Genomic DNA, 22,724 nt, shown 5'->3' on the forward strand with positions numbered 1-22,724 from the left:
TATGAGTTTTTGGAAAATATAAATAATAATCTAAGTATTTATATAGTACATTTTGTAAAATTTTCTAAGAAAATAATTTATAAAATTGATTCATTCAATTATAATTAATATTCCATCTAAATTAAACTCATAATTGCGTGAATTAATTTTGACTAACTTATTTAGATAAATGATTTTCTAAATTAACAGAATTTACTCATTTAATTAATTGAATAATCATACTATAAGCATTCTGTAAGTATTATGATTCCAATAATTCCTCTTAGAAGTATATAAGTGGGGCTACATAGGGTAGGTACCGAGTTTTAATAGTCTAGTTTTTTAGCTTCTTCATCTTCAATATTCTCTTTATTTTTCTTATTTTCTTTTGAATTTCCTAGGTAGCATATAATGATTTTGAATACCTACCTATTGCATCAATATATTGTTTTTAATAGGGCTAGATATTACACATATGAATTTTGATTAATTCAATACTTAGCCAATTATAGATTTTATTTTTAGTTAAACATTTTCATTTCCTAAAATCTTTACACTAATTTTAAATACATATCATTTGCCTCGACTTTTTATTCTATCTATGTTTCATTTTTCTATCTATGTTTAATTTTTTATTTTTTTTTGAAGAAGCATAAAGCAAAACTATATAAAAGAAATAAGGACCTAACTATTACAATCATTAGATTCCTTCTTCAAAATACTGATAAATGAAGAAGGAACCTTATCAATCACTATATCATCCCAAAAGAAAGAAGAAAAAGTACCAATGTTAGCACATAAATTAGCTAACTTATTACAATCTCTACTAACATGGTTGAAAACAACATAATGAAATTTATCTTCAAAAAGAAAGTTTATCCATACCTCGATCTCATTTTCTGATAGATTTATGAATCATCTTGATAACATTGAAGTTATCACTTTCTATAATAATACCTTGATATCCATCCACTCGATCCTTGATCATTTCTTTTACTGTAGTAATTGCTTGAAACTCTAGATAAGTAATGTCCCAATGAATTTGAGAAAATCCATAAGCTGTTATAAATCTTCCTTTATGGTCTCTAGCCACTCCTCCAATACCTCCTTTATAAGATTTGAATAATGTAGCATCAACATTAACCTTGATCCAATTAGGAGGAGGAGCATACCAATGGTTTTGAGATAGCATTTGCTGATTGGTATTCAACCTTTCCTTTCGGTCATAGTTCCAGGAATTAAGAATTCCTGTATAACTAATAGCTTCAGCAGCTATATGAAAAGAGCTTCTTTCTTTCTTCCTATGAACAATACCATTCTTGTCTTTCCAAATAAAGTAAACTGCATTGCACAGAAGAGTCGGAAGGAAGACGTTTTTATCCGAAAGCCAAGTATACAATTCCTCTTTATTTTCAAAAAGAGGAATGAGAAATCCCCATCTGTTCAGCTGAAAAATAACTTCCACCATTTTTTTACATTTACAAACAAGATGATCAATGTTCTCTTCTTCATTACAATCTCTAGGACATTTAGAAATCCTAATAATTTTTCTATGACATAAGAATTCATTAGTAGTTAATGCTTTATTTAAAATTCTCCACCAGAAGTTATCAATCCTAGCATTTAGTTTCAATTTCTTCATCCATTTCCAGTCGTTGTTATCTCCAGCCAAATCAGTAGAGATATCTGTAATATCAATCCGTGACCATGGATGTAATAGTTTTCCCAGATTCCATGTAATTGAGTTCCATTTGATCTTCAATCATTTTATGGATCAATTTTAATTCTGCATATTATTTCCATCAGTTCCTTGCCAAAGTAATTCAACAATTTCGTAGTCCTCCCTTGATTTCCAGAAAAAAAAATTTCAACTTTGAGATCATCTGCCATCTCTTCATGAGTGATAACAAAAGTAGGCCACTTGTTTAAACTCTTGTCCCAAATCCAGATGTCTTTAAATACATCTATAGATTGACCATTAGAAATGCTCCATCTAACTATGCTCCTCAAGGATTTTCCACCGTTTTTGATAATTTTCCAAGCTGCAGAATTAGATTTGAATCTGTTAACATTATCCCAACAAGATCCATTCTTGGGGTATAAAAACTTGTGTAACAATGAATCTTTCTCCTTCATGTATTTCCAAGCAAGTTTGGCTCTTAGAGGACCCATTTTATTCAAGCATGAATGAATGCCTCTGCCTCCATTTTCTACTGGATCACATAGCTTTTTCCAACCAACATAATGCAAACTGTGATTTACATTAGATTTATCCCATATAAAATTCTGGCACAGTTTCTCCACCTCTTTAAGGATTGCTTTAGGAACTAATGAAACAGTAGTATGATATGAAGGAATAGAAAGAATTACGTGTTTTACCAATGTAATTCTTCATGCTAATGAAATGAATTTGATACCCCAATTGTTAAATATCTTCAAGATCTTTTCCAATATGAATTGAAAATCTAATTTGGACATCCTCTTTAAAGCCAATTTAGTCCCCAAATAATTGAATTCCTTCATTTCTTTGAATTCCAAGACGTTTTTGATTTTTCTTCTCCTTGGTCTAGAAACTGCTTTCCTAATGAGTATGCCTGATTTGTTAATATTCAATTTTTGACCTATCCAACCACAGTAGTTTTTCACAATGCCTTTAATAGTTCTCATGTTTTTAAGTTTGGCTTCAGAGAATAGGATAATGTCATCAGCAAATAGAAGGTGAGAAATCCTTGGGCTGTTATTGCTAACCTGAACACCGAAATCATCCTTTCTATTGATAGCATTAGAAAGAAGTTGAGAACATAAAATGAATAGGTAAGGAGACAAGGGACAGCCTTGTCTAAAACCATAATTAGCTTTGATCCAGTTTGAAGGTTTACCATTATTTAAAATAGAGAATTTTGGGTTAAGCACACATTCAATAATAAGATCCGGAAAGAAAACTGGAAACCCAAAGTAAGAGAGAATTTTTTGAGGAGTTGGCCAACCCATTGAATCATAGGCTTGTTCCATATGTAATTGAATAGAGACAAGACCTTTAGTGTCTTTCGAAATTCTGAATTTATGAATGATTTCGTGTGCTATAAGGATGTGGTCTTGAATAGATCTCCCTCTTATAAAAGCAGCTTGTTCAACAGATATAAGTTTCGGGATAATGATTTTCATTCTGTTAAGGATTACTTTAGAAGCTATCTTGTACACAGTATTGTAAAGACTTATTGGCCTATAATTATTAGCATAAGTAGGATTGTTTGTTTTGGGAATCAAAACAATCAAAGTTTTTTTTCCAATCCTTGTTCATAACAGCATTTTCAAAAAAGTTCTTCAAAGCTTCCCATACCTCATTTTTAATAATAGGCCAATAATTTTTGAGAACTAAGTAAGAAATACCATCAATTCCTGGAGATGAACCTCCTGAGGTGTCTTTAATTGTAGTTTCAACTTCTTCAAAATAAAATTCTTTGTTTAAATGATCCTTATCTTCATCGTTCAGAATAGAGTAGTTTTCCGCCAGCCTTCCAGGTTACACTTTCTATCTCGCCATTTTTGTTTGAAAAATTGAACCAATATGTCTTCGATTTTGTTCTGATTTTCCACCACAATTCCATTCTCATCCTTGATATTTAGAATTTGATTATTATTTCTTCTTGCACTTGCCATAGAATGAAAGACTTTGTGCTTTGATCTCCTTCACCCATCCATTTGATTTTGGATCGTTGTTTCCACCAAGAATATAGCCGTGCTAGAGTAGAATTAAGGTCATTAATCTTTGATTTTAGAAGAGAACATTCTTCCATAGAAAGCATTCCATTTTCAGCCTCTTTGGTTTGAAGATTGAGAATTTCATCCTTAAGCAGATCCTTCATCTGATTCAGTTCTTTTTGCTTTGCCTTATTCCAAAAGAATAATGATTTAAGAGCCCTTTTGAATTTGTAATTTAGAATTTCTGCTGGGTTTCCCGAATCTCTTCTCATCCAAGCCTTCTTTAACACAGCAAAAGATGCTGGATAAGAAGCCCACAGCTCTTCGAATTTGATGAAATTTTTACTGTTTGATAGAAATTCAGAAATTTCCAGGAGAATTGGACAGTGATCGGAAGCGACTCTGGGAAGGTGTTTAACAAACAGTTTTTGATTACTGTTAACAGCTTTAGCATTAACTAAAACACGATCTAGTCTTTCCATTATCCTTTCAAATCCTCTTTTGTTGTTACTCCAAGTCATTTTAGGACCAGTAAACTCGAGCTCCTGGATGTCATTAGAAGAAATGAAATAATTCATCTCTCTTCGCCCCAAGGAAAATGAGAATTTTCTACCACCAATCTTATCTTCTTTAGTTAGTATACAATTGTAATCTCCACCTATCACCAAAGGTATAACTTTAGTGATATGATTATTCAAACCATTCCATAGACCTCTTCTATTGATCACATTAGTACTACCATATATAGTAGCTATTCTCCATATCCCTTTATTGAGGATATCCAAATCACCAATGATGTATTGCGATGAAGACTCAATTAAATTAAGGTTAGCTTGATTGCTTCTCCACAAAACAAGAATGCCTCCTGATAACCCAATAGACTGTTCATAGTTGTAATTCCACCCTGTGCCAATTAAAGATTCCACATCCTTAATATCAATAGAGACTAGTTTAGTCTCCAATAGCCCAACAAACAAAACATTTTGATGTTTTACTACCTCCTTGAGGTAGAGAGAAGCTCTAATTTTTTTGGCTCCTCTACAATTCCAAAATAGGAATGAATTCATTTTTGGATCAGAGGGGAAGGAACTCCCCCTTTCTCCTAAGATTTATCTTTGATTTTCCTGCTTCTTGTCTTAAGGCTAATTGGACCCAGATTCTTGAGCTGCTTAGTTCCTTTTCTCTTCATAGAAGATGATATCTCCTCACTAACTTAACTTGCTACTTCAGTATTCTGAATTTGTTTGACCCCCTGATCTTTTGTTTGTACTTCCTCCTGACATATTTCACCTTCTTCTGCTAATCTTCCCAGGATATCAAACTTGTTTGTTGACATAGCTTTAAAAACTTCAGAATTCTCTCCTGATTTCAATTCCTCAACAATGGAGAACTTTTGAGCAATTTTATTTGATTTTGAGCTTTCATATTCCTCAATATGAATCACATTAGTAGGATCATTAATAATAACTGAGTCATTTTTCTCTGTGACAGAGTTATTGAAAACTGCTGCTCCATCAGTTTTCATAGATTTACTTTCTGATTTGTGAATTTCCTTTGATCCCTCCTTACTTTCTAATGCTTTTCTTTGCAGCTTCTTTATTCTATAATCCACTTTGATCCATGGTCCATCGGCATCTTCTCTGTTGTTGCCAACAGAATTTTGAATTTTCCCAGAACTGATAGGAACTTCTTTCTCAGTGGTACCTCTGATGTTATGAGTTTCATTGATTTTTTTATCCTTATTAGAAATAGAATTCTTCGAACATTCCTCCGATAAGTGGCCAAGTTTACCACAGTTGAAGCAGTAGTTTGGTAGACTTTCATATTCTATGTTCTGATACAATTTACCTAGCTCACCTTCCACCCATACACCCAAAGGAAGCTTCTCATCGAGTTTGATTCTCACAAAAACTCTAGCAAACTCTCTCCTAGACCACTGGAACATGTTGCCATCAATCAAATAAGGACTCCCTATCAAAGAAGCGATTCTACAAACATTCACTTCATCAGAACATTGAAGTGGTAGATTTGGCATGCGGATCCAGATTTGAGCTGTAAGCCCTTTGAAAGAATTAGGATTGAAATTCGCAAACCGCCTATCCATGCCCACTATGTTTCCATTAACATACCAGGGTCCTGTAGTAGTTATTTCTTCCAATGCTTCTTGATTTTCAAAAGCACAAAGAATCCAACCAAAGCCAAGTTGAGTTAGATGAAATTTTCCGTATTTCGACCATTGTCTTCTCAATTCAATGCTAATGACATTGAAAGGGATGTTGTTGCCAAATATTTTTAATACAAGAGATTTTTCCAGTTTCTTTGAATTTTCAATTTCTTTTCCCACATGTAGTTTAACAGCTCCATCTTCATTCACAAAATTTTCTTCGAAATTGATACCTTAAACTTTGATGTTTTCCTTCTTTATCCAAGAATTTTGCTCTTTTTTTCAGTAATAGGAAGATTAACAGTACCATTCTTTGCAGAAAAATTCCCAAGTTGAGCAGAGTCACATTCCCTAACTTTGAGATCAATTCTCGTATCAGACATAATTCTCTCTTCTAGTACCAAAGAATTCGAATTGAATTCATTGTTGACCAGATCTTCAGAATTCTGTAAGCTATTATGAACATCTTGCAAATTCTCTTTATTACCTTCAACAACATTATTACAAGAGGCTTGCATACAAACCTATTATCTGAAACTGCCAAATTGGTTCGAGATTAATGCAGATTTGCCTTCTTCAATTAAAATCTGCTTCCCTTTACAAATGCAGTCAACTAACTTATTCTTCTCTTCTAATGCTCCTTCCTTGATGATGAGAGGCCTCTCTCTGTTATGCCTGACCGAAACTTCCCTTTCATGAACCTTGTCTCCAAAAGCAGGAGGAGACAAATCAAACTGACGCGATATCTTTCTGGTTGAAGGAGGAGGAAGATGGAGGTTGACTGAGACTGCGGGAGCCTGAGTCCGGAGATGCTCAGTCGCCATCGGCGAAGGCCGAAACAACCGCGAAGATGAAAATTTTAAAATCAGTTACCAAGCGGAAAAGATGGAGTTTCTCTCTCTTGATGAAATTCAAAATAACTAAAATCTATCTATGTTTCATTAAAGGTCTCATAATTCATTAATTACTTGTTATATGACTTAGAATTAATTTATAAAGTTCATTCACATTAATCATCAAATTAATTATTCCTTTATGAGTAGTAAAGTGCTTAAGCTATTTTAGGGATTTAATTTATTAGGAATTATTAATTTTAAATAAAATTATTAATGGTTTTTTTTAATTTCATCAATGGTAAAGTTTTTAAATTATGTACTATTAAAGACTTAATTTTCTTAATTTTGAAAATTTCTAAATTTTGAATACCAAGAAATACTATTATGTATAATTGAAAAATAAAGTGTAATAGAGATATGTAATAAATTTTTTAGAACTTGAATATTTAAATTCATTCATTCTTCCAACTACATCTAAATTAAGTTAAAAAAGTTGGAAATAAAAACAACATGAAATAACTTAAAAAGAAAAAAAAGGGAGGGGATTTTGAACACATTGTGCTTATCATGGGAGTTAATCTCCTAGCTTCTAAACATGATGAACATGGTTGCATTATAATCTACCTATTACTAGTACTAGCATTGGTGATGTAGAATCATATGGTAATACCACTAATAGAAACCCTACTTTAGTCCTAAAAACTATTTGCCCAAATCTTTCAACAGAAATCTTGATTTGGTCTGCTTTATCTTAGAGGTCTGTTACTTGATCTCCTAACATATTAAAATCTCTAACCTATGGTTGGCTGGGTTTGGTCGGTAGGCTAGATCCCTCTTTATATTTTAAGAAGAGAATTTGAAAGATTAGATCATAGATCTTGTAAGTGTAGAAGTAAGAATGATCTTTGCCTATCTAGGGCTTCCTAAAACTCCACCATCTTCACACAATTAAAAAATTAGGAATGGATGACCGAAAAAAATTGATGTTATCCCCATAAACATATATTAAATGGAATAAAGCGCACTATTCCTAATGTATATGGTAACTCAAAACTTCCATAACCATAGTTACTTTACTTATATTCCTTCTAAGCACGAGCTTCGCAAAAATAATGTAATGTTAGGATTTTGTTTCTTGAGTTAGGATAGATGCGAGAAAATTTATTATTTTATCCTCTCTCCTATTTATTTGAGCATTGAAGTCCCCATAGGCTAAGAATCTAAGAACTTCATCATATTCAAAATCAAAATCATAAATATTTAAGTACTAATCCTATTCAAATTAATAATTGGGAGTTTGAAAGACTTAGTTAATACTTATAGAGTATATGGAACCCATTTCCTACTAATGAAAATGGATTCATTACCTATGAAGAATTCATGTATAATAAGAATTATAACATATTTTGACTAACATGCTATAAAATCTAAGTTTTTCTATACTACTAGAGTATCTACCTCCCTTTAGGATTAATGAAACCATACTCCATTATTATAGTTTTATTGAACATATTATTTTATTGTTCCCCCAAGGCTGTACTCACAAATATTAGGGTGTCATAAGAGGTAGATCTATACCTTTTCTTTTTGATTGTGATGTTGGGGGCCATTTGAAATAATTGAAATGTAAGCACTAATATTGAACTTTGAAACTAGAGATTAGAATTACAATTGAATTAAAAAAAATTAACCTAAATTATATTTATAAAATAACTAGTTTTATGGTGCTATCTTTTGTGTTTCAATGACATTGGGTCAACCTGGCTAAAGATGGTACAATTGCTGCAATATTGAATCTAGGTAGCATTACAATACTAGCTATGGAACTTCTATTTACAAGATATTTGATTTTATGATCACCATAGTGCTTGACATGTCATGCCGTTGTGGTGTTTAAAGAAACCATCACATAGCACTTCAACTAACCTAATAATGAGTTAGGCCAGGTGTGATAGCACTTGATGCTGGGCCAACGTTAAGGTGATATTTTCTTGATTTGGCATTGTGCACTATGTTCCTTTAGTGTTTTAGTGTTATTTTTATATTTAACTTTCTATAATTGTAATAGTATGTGCTTAGAGATTTAGCATTATCGTGCTATGCTAATATTTTCTAACCACCACTCATATTTTAAAGGCTATCACACAAAAAAATTAATCTAAAGGACTCAAATCAAATCGATCCAAAGGGAATTCTAACCATAAAAATAAAACATGATTCATACATAATCTATCTTAACAAAAAACAAGTGCAATTAATTGGGTTGCCTCCTAAATAGCACTAAAATTATAGTCTTGAACTAGACTATATCAACCTTCTATTTAGGATATGCCAAATCTAATGAGCTCCTACGGAGATCTATCTCCTCTCCTAATATGACTTTAGTCTCTAACCATTGACCTTAAATTTTTGAGCGGTTTTGCTATCTTTTATATGTATAGCTTGATAAAGATACACCTTGAAAATAGTGAATAGCCAAACCACTTGGACATTAGCTTTGTAGGAGAATATTTTTAATCTTGAATTATATAAAAGTACTTATTATCCAAGCTAAAATTCTTTCCTAATGAGCTAAAATTCAAGTCATTTTTTTAATTTATTCCTTATATAACTTTACAATTTCTTAAGCATGATTTCTAAATTCCTCCAACTCATTCAACTATTAATCTTTTCTCCTAAACATTGTTAAGGTTGTAATTTTATTCTTTAATTCTCCAAAATGCTTTATCTTATAACTTTAAGGGTATGTGGAAAGCTTTGACAAAAAAATAATCTCTAGGGAGGCATTCCAATTGGGGTCTTAAATATAGTTCTTTAAGCCTAAAATGCAACATTTAATCTATATGCCTTATCCTTCCAATTTGGACTCACACTTTTATCTTAAATCCTTTTAATTTCCAATTTACTTATTTTATCTTTTCCACTAGTTTAGGGATGTTATAGAGTTGCATCTCAATGTCTAATTCCATATTTCAAAAATAAATTATTTTCTCTTGTTAAAAAAATAACAACTCCCATCACTAATGATTTAGGCACTACAAACCTAGAAAATATATTTTTCATTTAAAAAATAAACAACTGAAGATTGTATTTTGGGTATTGATATAGCCTCAATCCACTTGAAGACATAGTCATCTGCTATGAAAATATATTTACTTCCAAAAGATTATACAAAAGGGCCCATGAATTTTAATCCCCAAACATCGAAGATCTATGCTTCTAACATATAGCTAAAAGGCATTTCATGTATATTTGAGATACTGCCATCCTTTGCCAAATATAAAATCTTTTTGCATATTCATTTACATCTTGAAATAGGGAAAGGATAATAAATCCAGATTGAAGAAACTTAGAAATCGTTCTAAACCCTCCAAAATACTATCTATAGTTAGAATCACGGCACTACTAATAATGTGTTCAATCTCATCTTTTATGACACTTTCTTAATTATTTGATCTTTTCTCTTCCTAAATATGTAAAGCCCATCCCATAAAATAATTTAGTATCATACAAAACTTTATGCCTTTATGTGTATGACATATCAACTGAATCACACCACTTATAATAAAATTATTTATGTTAGTATACCAAAGCACACACAATGACTATAATATAGACATCATATCATCAGAGAAAAATTTATTAATATAAATATCATTATGAGAAGAATATTCCCTATCTAACCAAGATAACTTATCAACCACTTTATTCATAAAAATAAATCTATCTAATATCTCTACATTGAACTCTTAAAGCAATTAAATCCATCAAATTTATTAGGGTTTAGCATCATTTATAGTTAACAGGAATTTGAGGACAGAGTGGTCAAAGAAAATAGTAACAATGGCTCCTATTAAATATAACCTAAATTTATCAAAAGCACATAATTATTGCAACTCGAGCTTCAGAGTTTATGATTTTGATGATAATAAATAATATTGATTAATATTTTATTTCTTTTTGTGTTTGAAGTGAATATTTGTTTGTGTATTGACTAATATCTCAAGTACACCATAATCCGTTCTTTGAAGATTCAAGACTCTCGATTGTGTAAAATTGGTTATATTAAATGAGTCTATAATTTTCATTTCTTGAGTAAAGCCTTGTAATGATCTATGTTAGATTTGTGATCGTGCACACATTCAGGGGGAGCAAAAATGTTTTTAAATATTTATTTTTTTTGTAAATCGTACTATATGATCTGGATCATACTGTACGATCTGGAGTAAAAAAAATTAATTAAAATATTTTATTTTCCTGGAATTTTTTTTTAAATTATAACTAATCGTACAGTATGAACACCACATCGTACTAGACAATCTGTTATAATTAGAAAGCCCACTGTCCATTAAATTAAGCAAAATTTTGAATTTAAAAAGTTATTCTAATCGACTGTTTAAACCTGATCATAATGTATGATGTTTAAAATATTTCCTAATTTAATCCTATGATTGATCAATCAAAATGACTTAATTTTGATATATTTATCATACTGTATGAATTGGATCATACTGCAGAATCAACAGAGACAATGTTGGACGTCCCACGCTTAATCCTGGATGAACTACATTTTTATTGAATTGTTCGTACAGTACTAACTAGACATCATTTAGTATGAATAGGCAAATTGAACTATTCATACAGTAATGACAGGTGATCATACATTACTAACAGGTGAAATTCTGCACATTATATTGGATGATCTTGCGATCATACTGCATGATCTTTGACGGCTAAAATGATTTTTTTGAGATTTTTTGAAGCCCTCTATTTAAGATTTCTCATAAGACTTTGTAAGAGTCTTTGCATCCATTGAAGCTTCATTTTTTTAGAGAAAACTTGAAGAGAGAGCTTGAAAGGGAGAGAGAGAGGAAAGGGTGGAGTTTGAGAGAGGGAGAAGATCCTTGGAGGGTGTTTCAAGGGAGTGTGAAGGAGATTTCACACAGTTTCTCCAACGAGCTTGCACCTCAATACTATTATATTCCAGGTTTTTCTTGAGAAAAGTTTTGGGAAGAAGAAGATAACTTTGGTGTCAAATGACCCGGCTCCTCTGCCGCACCAGGGAAGGTGGAAGTGATTTTGTAAGGGCTTCTCCACCTAGCTTTGAGGGATAAAGGAGAATCACTAAAGGTTTAGTGTAATACTCGGAGGGTGACTTTGGGGAGTGGATGTAGTTCAAGGTTTGACAAAACCACTATAAATCTGGTGTGCTTTTTCCTTTATTATTTCCGCACCTTATTTTTCCTGTATTTAATTTACTACGATTAATTGTGTGGGTGAAATAGATAATATATCTTTTTATTATGATTTTAATTTTCTTCCTCATTAAGTTTTAAAAAGATATTTATTTACATAAAAGAAGTTTTTAAATATCTAATTCACCCCCCTCTTGGCGCATCTCACCATGCATGGCTTATTTTGGTAATTGTAATATTGCGGAGGGTTATTCTATATCCTGTCTATCTCTGTTTGATAATATTCTATTTGATTTCTAGAAAATTAGAATGACTACTTTTTTAGAGTCTATAGACTATCGTATGTGGATGTTGGTTCAAGAAGGTTACATTGCACCGTTTAAACATACGAATGACATAAACTTAAGTACCTTTTAGTGAATGGAGTAATGAGGATAGGGATTTTGTGTAATTAAATGTGAAGTGCTTAAACTGTTTCTTTTGTGCATTAAAATCTGAGGACTACATGAGAGTATCTACCTGTGCTACTGGTAAGGAGATTTGGGATAGACTATGTATCACATATATAGGAGCTAATAGGGTTAAATAGTCTAGACTTAACATCCTATTGCATGATTATGAACTTTTCCATATTAAACCTAGTGAAACTATATTTGACATGTACACTAGGTTCACCCAAATTGTGACTTCCTTGCATGCATTAGGAAGGGAAATTCCTATTCATCCTCATTCATCGAATGGCTCTTGGATTGTATGTTTGAAAGAAGCAAGTTTATACCAATATTTAGTGAGGTTGGGACAATTTTTGGGAACAGCCATTGCTTGTAAATTGACAAGTTCTAGATGTACTTTTTATGTCTTCTCTACACCTAACAAAATTTTAATTTAAATATCCTATAAGATCAAAAGTGGAACTATTTTTATGATACCATATGCCTAAGTTTTGTGTACCTATAAGATATATAAGTATTATATTAATAGGGGTGATGTTTGATTCCTTAGGATCAAATTGAAACTAAGAACATAAATAAACATTATTCATGATGTATGATCTACTAGTAGTCAGGTAGAGTAGTGATCCTATAATCCATCTATATTTCTTTTGGTTAATAGATTTATCATCTAAATCCTTATTTAACTGGGTGGTGGTCAGGCTCATCGGGGTATTTATGATCTTACCACCTTCCATATCAAATTTATTTAAAAAAAAATAATATACTTTTTTTGACTAAGAAATATACCATCTTCTCTTTAGTTTACACTAAACCCAAGAAAGTAAGTTAACTCATCCAACATTCTCATTTCAAATTCCTTACTTATAGTTATAAAAACCTCATTTTATAAATTATTATTGGTGGATCCAAAGAGTTTATTATCAACTTTTTTTTATATTGTAAGTATGTCCTCTCGAGCTTTCTTAAGGAACAAGGTGGTGTCTATACTACCGTAGACAAACAAAATTTCTAAAAGAAAGTTGCTCAACCTATCACACAATACCTTACATGCTTGTTTCAACCCATTCAATGCTTTCTTAAGTATGTAAACATGGCTTGGAAATAAAAAATTAATAACCTCTACTTGAATATACCCCTAGTTACTAACCTTACTTTATTTCTTATTATAGACAAAGAGTAATTAAACTTATTTTTAAGAACCCAATTGGTTTTAACTACACTCTAATAGGTGGATCTTCTAAGACGTTATAAGACCAATTATTATACATCATTATTTTATGAATTAATTGATCTCTTCTTGTTTGAACACTATAAAAAATTCATTACTTAATGCTTGATCTAAACTAGTGGGTTTAATCATAAAACTGAATGTAGTATGGCTTACCTCTTTCCTAAGACCTTGCCTAATCCTAAATCCTATAGATAGATCTCCTAGGATGAGCTCCTTAGGATCAATAGGAGAGTACCATCTTTCTCTAGACAAAGGGTCTTAAGGTTCTTCTCTATTTTCTAGTTTCATACTTTGTACTCCATAAGTAATCTCAGCCTCATCATCATCATCTTTCCTAGTCTCATCAACAAATATACCTAACTCATCAAAGACCACATGGGTGGATTCCTCTATAACTAAGGATCTTTTACGGAAAGCCATATAGGCTTTACCTACTAAGGAGTAACCTAAGAAAATAGCTTTATCTACCTTAGAGTCAAAGTTTCCTAAATGATATGAACCATTAATAAGCACAAAGCATTTCTAACAAAAAATATACATATGTAATAAGTTTGGTGTCCTACCCTTTAGTAGTTCAAAGTGTGACATATTTAACATTGATGTAATATTCACCTCATTAAGCACATAGCATGCAACATTCACTATCTCTGTCCAAAAATATTTAGGTGGCTATCTTGTGACAATATTTCCCTAGTAGCTTCTACCAAAGTTTTGTTCTTCCTTTTAACAATACCATTTTATATTAGGGTCCTAAGATCTGAAAAATTATGGCCTATCCAAGATTTGTTATAGAATAAGTTAATTTTTTTTCTTTTTAAATTCCCCGTCATGATCATTATGAATTATAGAAATTAAGCATCCTAGCATCTTTTGAATTCAAGTAGAGAAGGCCTTACATTTATTAAATGACTCACTCTTATGTGCTAAAAATCTTACCCATGTAAATTTGGAATCGTCATAAATAATTGCAAATTCAATTATTTTTCAACCAACACTAGTTATACTAATAGCCCAAATAAGTCCATATAAAGTATATCTAGTGGTTCAATGGTTACCATGTCTTTGATAAAGTAAAAAGATGATATAGTCTACTTCTCGATTTAATAAACATCACACAAATGATCTTTAAGTCATTCTAATTTTGGGATGCATTTAACTAGATCCAAATGAGTTATCATCCGAGCAGAGCGATTTTTGGCATTCTTTGGTGATCGGAGGTGCTCCGTAGGCCTGGTATAGCCAATGGAGTTCCATGGACTCTTCAACAACCAAGTGATCTGGGAGCGGATCTTTGGAAATCGGAAGCAGAGCAGGCAATTTTCACAGATCTTTGGCAATCGAAGATGCTTCGTCGGCTGAGTAAGGCTGATCGAATTCCTTGGTGGGGATCTTCTTCTATGTCAAGATTTCATTTAGCTAATGGAGGTTTTGGTAGAACATCAAATCTCAAAGAGGTTTTGATGAATCTTTGGTTGATAGAGGTTATCAATTGGTCTGGTGTAACTCATGACTTTTCTTCATTTGGAATTTTTGTTGATTTTGTATCGGATTTACTTCTGATTGAAGACGTTTTGGTGGAGGATTGCCTGCCAGTGAAACTCAGTCGGCTTGGTTTGAAAATTGATTGCGATTGTTGTGTTTCAATTGGTGGTATTTTGGAGTTATTATTGATTGTTTTTGGTAAAAACTCAAGTCTGAAGGTGATTTCGAATAAGTTTACATTTTGGTTCGACCTTACCTACAGTAATTCTTGCATTTAGGATTTGCTTTGGTTTTTTCTTGATTCTAGATCTGGTTTGATAGAGTTCTTTGTGTGTGCTATCTTGTTGTTCAAGAATTTTTTGGTGTATGGTTGTTTGGATTGTAGAGTTGGATCTCTCTATTATGAAAAATCGGGTTCTTGTTTCTTAAAGATTCTAGGAGATGATGTTGCTACTCTTAATTTTGTAGCCATTTGGATGGCTTTTTTTGGATCTTTCAAGGAAGATATTTCAGAATTATGGTATGAGGTTGCTGATATTATTGAAGTGATTGATCTAATGATGTTTGGTTTTAATATAGAAGGTTGTTTCGTTCTTCTGGTTGTGGACAGACACAATTTTGGTTTGTTTGGTGCTGGTTATGCAGCTATTTGGAAGGAGGTTTTTGGTAATGCTGATGTTACTTCTTTGATCTATGAGAATCAAGTTTTGTTGGAGGTCGTCTCTTGGCCTATTGATGTTGGAGTTATTGTTATTACTTCATCAACATTGTTTGGATTGTCTAAAGGGTCTACATGTGGATCGACTATGCTGAGGAGGTTATTGGTTGATGTTTGTAAAGGTGAGGTGGTTGTTTGGTCACTTATTTTTCAGTTTTTCTTTGAAGATCAAGTCTTATTGGTTAAAGAATTCAAGGATTTGAAGTTTTTTTTGTTTTTATCTTATCAATGTGAAGAGAGTGATGATGATTATCAGTTTGGTTGGCTTTGGCAAAGATGAGGCCGGCTATTGGCTTATTGAGGTGGTTGTTAGTGTTACGGCTTTAAATAGGAATATTACTGGTGTTGTTCTTGTTAATTTTTGCGAATCTGAGATTATGGATTAGACTTTTGATGATAGCAAACATTCATGTTTTTCTATGACTGCTTTGCCTGCTAATTTTTTAGGATCACATGAACAACTGCAACTAAACCCAACTCAAGATTGGGTAGATTTAGGTTGAGTCAAGTTTATATTTTTTCTCTTCTTGAGTCAATTGTAAAAGTGGTTCCAGATGCTAAGTAACCTTGCACACATACACTTGAGGGGTTTTCTGAGTTTTTCTATTTTAAGTACATCGGCCTAAACGACGTTCATATCGGCCAGTATAATTCAACTAAAAATAGAAACCCTAATTAGGGCATCCTGGTTAAGAAACCATCATTAAGCAAATCATCCTGGACGATAGGCTCAAATCAGAAAGAATCAGCCACCATGATCAACTTAGGTATTCTTTATTTTAAATTATTGGCTTGGCTGATCTCCATATCATCCTGGACGATACAGCATAATTATGCCTAAATTAATCTGGCAATTATGAAAAGTAATTAAGGCTGATTGATAAGATCACATTAACTGGGCCGATCGCAGAATCAGCCAGGATGATGGACTGAACGATTGACATCAGCCAGAATCTATTCAGGGCGATGTTCATGATGATTGTACTCAAATTTGAACTAATCATCCAGGATGATATTGTATCAGCGCGGATGATGTAAAAAAATTTCTTCTGATCGTACAGATTTGTCCCGGCTGATTGAGCTTATTTTGTACTGATCGGACAGGACAATATTCCTATCGTCCTGGATGATAATGTTGATTCTTAAAATTCTATTTAAAGGACCCAAATTTTCTCATGGAAAAAGACCTTAAATGGTGATATCTTGACCTGAGAGAGCCTTGGGAGAGGGAGAGAGAGAGAGAGGAACTTGTGAGGGGGAGTTTGTGAGAGGGTTCACAAAGGTTGCTCCAAGCAAAGTTCCAAGTCGTCGTCTCCATTCTTCATCCTTTGTCCTTGGGAGGTTCTTGGGAGGTCTACTTCAGCAAAAGGTCTAGGTTCTCTGCCCGCTTCTGGAGGAAGAAAAACAAGTCGGTTCTCTGCCGCACCGGGGTTGGTGAAAAGGAGTCTGTTGTAAAGGCTTCTCCGCCTAGCTGTGGGAGCTAAACGAGAGACACTCAATTAGTGAAATACTTGGAGGGTGCCTCCGAGGAGTGGACGTAGGTCAAGGATTGACCGAACCACTATAAATTCGGTGTGATCTTTCTTTATTTTGCTTCCATGTTTATTTATTTTTGCACTTTGATTTCTGTGGTGATTTGATTTTATGTTTTGTATTTCTTTACATAAAGAAAAGTTCTTTAAAAATACTAATTCACCCCCCCCCCCTCTTGGTTAGCCTCGGGTTAGTTCTTAAGGGATTAACATCCCTAACAAACTTTCAAGAGGTATTAGAGCCGGATTCATAAAAATTAAGTTTGAAAACTTTGAATTTTTGATCCACTGCTAACAACAAAAATCATAATACTACGAAAGGGTATTCTATTACCCGACCACCTTTGTTTGATAATATCCCTTTTGATTTTTTGAAAACTCGCATGTCTATGTTTTTACAATCAATTGATTATCGCATGTGGATACTTATTAAGGATGGTTATACACCTCCAACTTGAAAATTGAATGGCATTACTGTTCCACTTCCTTTTACTGAATGGACTCTAGATGATAGGAATTTAGCATAATTAAATGCAAAATATTTGAACTATTTTTTCTATGCTTTGGAATCAGAAGATTACATTCGTGTTTCCGCTTGCACTACTGGTAAAGAAATTTAGGATAAATTGTGTATCACATATGAAGTACTAATGAAGTCAAGCAATACCATTTGATTATTCTCTTGCATGATTACGAACTTTTTTGTATGAAACCTTATGAATCTATTTATGAAATGTATACAAGGTTTACTCAGATTATTACTTCAATGCATGCATCAGGAAGAGAACTTTATAATTATAAAAAGGTAAACAAAATTTTAAGATGTTTGCCTTCCTCCTTTAATGAAAAAATTACTGCAATATCTGAATCTAGAGATTTAAATACATATTCGATCGATAACTTACTTGGTTCACTCATTTCTTACAAGCAAGGGGTGAACCAAAAAATCTTGATGCAGGTGAAAGAAAGAATGAGAAAATGGTGGCACATAAGGCAAACGATTCGGACACTGATTCTTTCGGTCCTGAAAGCGATGATGTTTCTTTAATCACAAGGCAATTTAAGATCTTTCTAAGGAAGAAGCAGAAGAATCATCAAAAGTGGAATAAAGGTAAGGGTAGAAAAAAAATTAAGAATTCTAATGAAAGAATTTGCTTCGAATGCAGGAAGCCTGGGCACATTAAAGATGATTGTCCTACACTTAAGGCACACCCAAGTAAGGAAAAAGGTGGGGAGGAACCAAACCTCAAAAAGGATATGAGTAAGAAGCGATTCCAAAAGGTGTTTTGGGCGGATTTTGTATCAGATTCCTCTGAAACTGAACCTTAGGAGGAGACAACAAACTTGTGTTTAATGGAGGATAATAATCTTGGTCAAAGTGACTAAGAAGAGGTATGTGAACTAACCTATGAGCAACTCCTTGAAGTTTCTGAAAAAATACATCAATTATATAGGAAACTTAAGAAAACTCATGCTAGCCAAAAATTGAAATTTTTTAATTTAAAAAAAGAGCATGAAAATCTTCTCAAATATCATTCAACAATTGATTCAAATCACATGGCTTTACTTGATGACTTTGATGCATTAAACAAAAAGCTTGCTGAGTTACCTGATTCTCATGATTCTTTAAAATTGTCCCATTATGAGTTAGTAAGAGAATATAAAAAAATAGAAAATTTAAAAACCTTTAAAAATAAAAAATCTTCATTCCATACACCGCATAAAAATCATCACCATAGGAGTAGATTAGTGCATCCTTTTCCTAGAGTTAAATATTTTTCATGTGGCTTGCTAGAGCACATAGCCCACATTGGGTTTGGAGACCCAAGTTACATGATCCACAACATGCATTGCATTCTACTTTCCATAAGAAGGAACCCAAACATGTTTGGGTTCCTAAATCTGACATTTGATAATTTTGCAGGAAAGCTCTCACAAAGGCCTCGTGAGAGTATGTGGTACCTAGACAGTGGATGCTCTCGATATATGACTGGCGATGCCAGTCAATTCATAGTGCTGGAGACCAGGACAGGAGATAAGGTGACTCTTGGAGACAACACCACCAGGAAGGTGGTAGGAATAGGTATAATTGGTAATTCCTAGAATCTTCTGATTGAAAATGTTTTGTTTGTAGATGGACTGAAACACAACTTGCTCAACATTAGTCAGCTTTGTGACCAGGGCTTCATCATAAAATTTTTGGCAAATTCATGCATTATGAGCTTAAATAATAACACTATTTTATAGGGAAAGTGGACCAACAATGTTTACATGCTTGATTTAAATAACATAGAATGTGCTGCTTCATTTTGCTTAAAAATTACTATTGATGATTCATGATTATGGCACAGCAGATTATGTCATGCCAGTATGAAAATCCTTAGGAAAGTGACCTAAAAAGACCTAGTTAGAGGTGTCCCCAAGCTTAAGTTTTCAAAATACCACATTTGTGATGCCTGCCAATTATGAAAGTAGATCCACTCCACTTTTCACTCCATTAAGGACATTAGCACCACTAGATCTTTAGAAGTCCTTCACATGGATTTGTTTGGGCCTGTTAGCTCTGCCAGTTTGGAAGGAAAAGTTTATGGTTTTGTGATTGTCGATGATTACTCGAGGTTTACTTGGATTAGATTTCTATCACACAAAAATGAGTCATTTGATGAGTTTAAAGTCTTCTTTACTTCGATTTAGAAAAAGCTAGGTTGTGAGATCTTGACCATTCATAATGACCATGGGGGAGAGTTTGAAAATGAGAGATTTCAAGATTTTTGTGAGGACAAAGGGATTAGCCATAACTTCTCAGCTCCTAGGACCCCTCAGCATAATGGGGTAGCTGAAGGGAATAATCGGACCTTAGTGGAAGCCGCTAGAGCCATGCTTGGTGAGTATTCACTTCTAAAATACTTTTGGGCTGAAGCGATTAACACATCTTGTTATGTGTTGAATAGGGTGAATGTTAGAGCCAAATTAGATAAGACTCCCTATGAGATCCTTAAGGGTAGGACACCCAATCTCTCCCACCTTTATGGCTTTGGTTGTAAGATTTTTATTCACAATAATGGGAAGTCTCACTTAGAAAAATTTGACCCAAAATCTGATGAATGAGTATTCTTAGGATATTCTAGTGTTGGGAAGTCATTTAGGGTGTTTAATAAGAAAACTTTGGTGGTGGAAGAGACTACACATGTAGTGTTTGATGAGTCTGATCCTAGAAAGCCTAGAGTTGAGGATGATGATGATGGAGAGATTGCCACTGGATTAGAAAACTTGGAGAAGGGGGTAGAGCACCAGAACACTAAAGGAGTAGGAGAGGTTACCCAAGAAGTAGAAAATGTAGATATGGAGGAACGAGTTGAACCTTCACACACTTTGCCTAGAGATTGGAGATACTCTTCGAGTCACCCTAAATATTTGATTTTAGGAGACCCTTATGATGGAGTTAGGACTAGATATGGACTTAGGAAGGAAGTGAACCACTCTGCCTTTATCTCAATGACTGAACCCACCAACATAAATCAAGCCCTTACTGATGAGTTTTGGATCTTAGCCATGCAGGATGTGTTGAACCAATTTGTTAGAAATAATGTTTGGGAGCTTGTAGAAAGACCTAAGGGACAAAGTATAGTTGGAACTAAGTTGGTCTTTAAGAATAAGGTGAATGACTCTGGAATGGTGGTTAGGAATAAGGCAAGATTAGTGACTAAGTGGTATAACCAAATAGAAGGGATAGATTTTGAGGAGACTTTTGGCCCTATAGCTAGATTGGAAGCCATTAGAGTGCTATTAGTCATTGCCTGACATAAGGGATTTAAGCTTTTTCAAATGGACGTTAAGAGTGCCTTTTAAAACTGGGAAATAAAAGAGGATGTGTTTGTAGAACAATCCCCAGGTTTTGAGAGTTCCCAATTTTCAAATCATATTTTCAAATTAAAAAAGGCCTTATATGGATTAAAACAGGCACCCAGAGCTTGGTATGAGAGGCTTAGCACATTCTTACTAGAAAGGGAGTTTGTTAAGGGGAGTGTAGACATCACCCTTTTCCTGAGGAAAGTAGGAGATGATTTACTCATTGTTCAGCTCTATGTCGATGATATAATTTTTTAATCTTCTGATAAAAGGCTATGTGATGATTTTTTTTAAAATAATGAGTAAGAAGTTTGAGATGAGTATGATGGGAGAATTGTCCTACTTTTTGGGGTTTAGCATTAGATAATTAAATGATGAAACTTTTTTGAGCCAAATAAAGTACATAATGGACATCTTGAAGAAATATGAATTGGATAAAGCCAAGCCAATTAATACTCCCATAATCTCAGGAATTCAATTAGATAAGGACCCAAATGGAAAATCAGTTGATTAGAATAAGTACAGGGGGATGATTGGATCTTTACTTTACTTGACTGCTAGTCCACCTGATATAATCTTTATTATTTTTCTTTGTGCTAGATTTCAAGCTGACCCTAAGGAATCCCACCTGACTGCAGTTAAGAGAATTCTTAGATACCTTTTAGGGACCCAAAACTTAGAAATCTGGTACCCTAGGCACAACACTTCTTTTGAGATTATTGGATATTCTGATTCTGATTTTGCAGGATGTAAAGTGGATAGAAAAAGCACTTCTAGAACTTATCAATTCATAGGACAGTCTTTAGTCTCTTGATCTAGCATAAAGCAAAACTTTGTTTCTCTTTTCAGTGCTGAAGCTGAGTACATTGCTTTAGGAAGTTGTGTTGCCCAAGTCCTTTGGTTAAAACAACAAGTACTAGATTTAGGATTACCTGTAGGCACCATATATGTTCTTTATGACAACACTAGTGCCATTTGCATTTCTAAGAATCCTATCCAACATTGAAGGACTAAGCACATTGATATTAGGCATCACTTTATTAGAGACCATGTGACTATGGGAGATATTGAGTTACATCATGTGGCGATTGAGAATCAACTGGCTGACAAATTTACTAAACCACTGGACTTCGACTCTTTCAGTAATTTAAGGACCAAATTGGGTGTGATTGACATTAATGCATGAACTTAATTTTTTCTGATGTTTTATCTGCTGATTTCTTTGCTAGCTATTTTTTATTTAGTTAATTTTTATTTTGTCTTTGGTACTTCATTTTTCATATATCTTACTTTGTTTTTCCTTCTCATATCATCGCTGAATTGATATCTTATGCCTTGATTTTTTTTATTTTGAATACTTGTAGTTAATGTTTTACTTCTCCTAATCTACTAAAGGGTAAAAAAAACTGTTGATTGTGTCTCTTTCTCTAACCTATTTTGGTGGTAAAAATTTCTTTTCTAACCAAAAGTCTATCTCAAATCAAGAATTGGATTTTGCAATTGAGAACTTTTCTACCTTGCTACAGTAATGTAGCTTATACTATAATAATCAAAGTTTTTATGTTACTTCAAGATTTCTCA

This window comes from Dendrobium catenatum, unplaced genomic scaffold, assembly GCF_001605985.2.
Source record: "Dendrobium catenatum unplaced genomic scaffold, ASM160598v2 fragScaff_scaffold_543, whole genome shotgun sequence".
Taxonomy (NCBI): Eukaryota; Viridiplantae; Streptophyta; class Magnoliopsida; order Asparagales; family Orchidaceae; genus Dendrobium; species Dendrobium catenatum.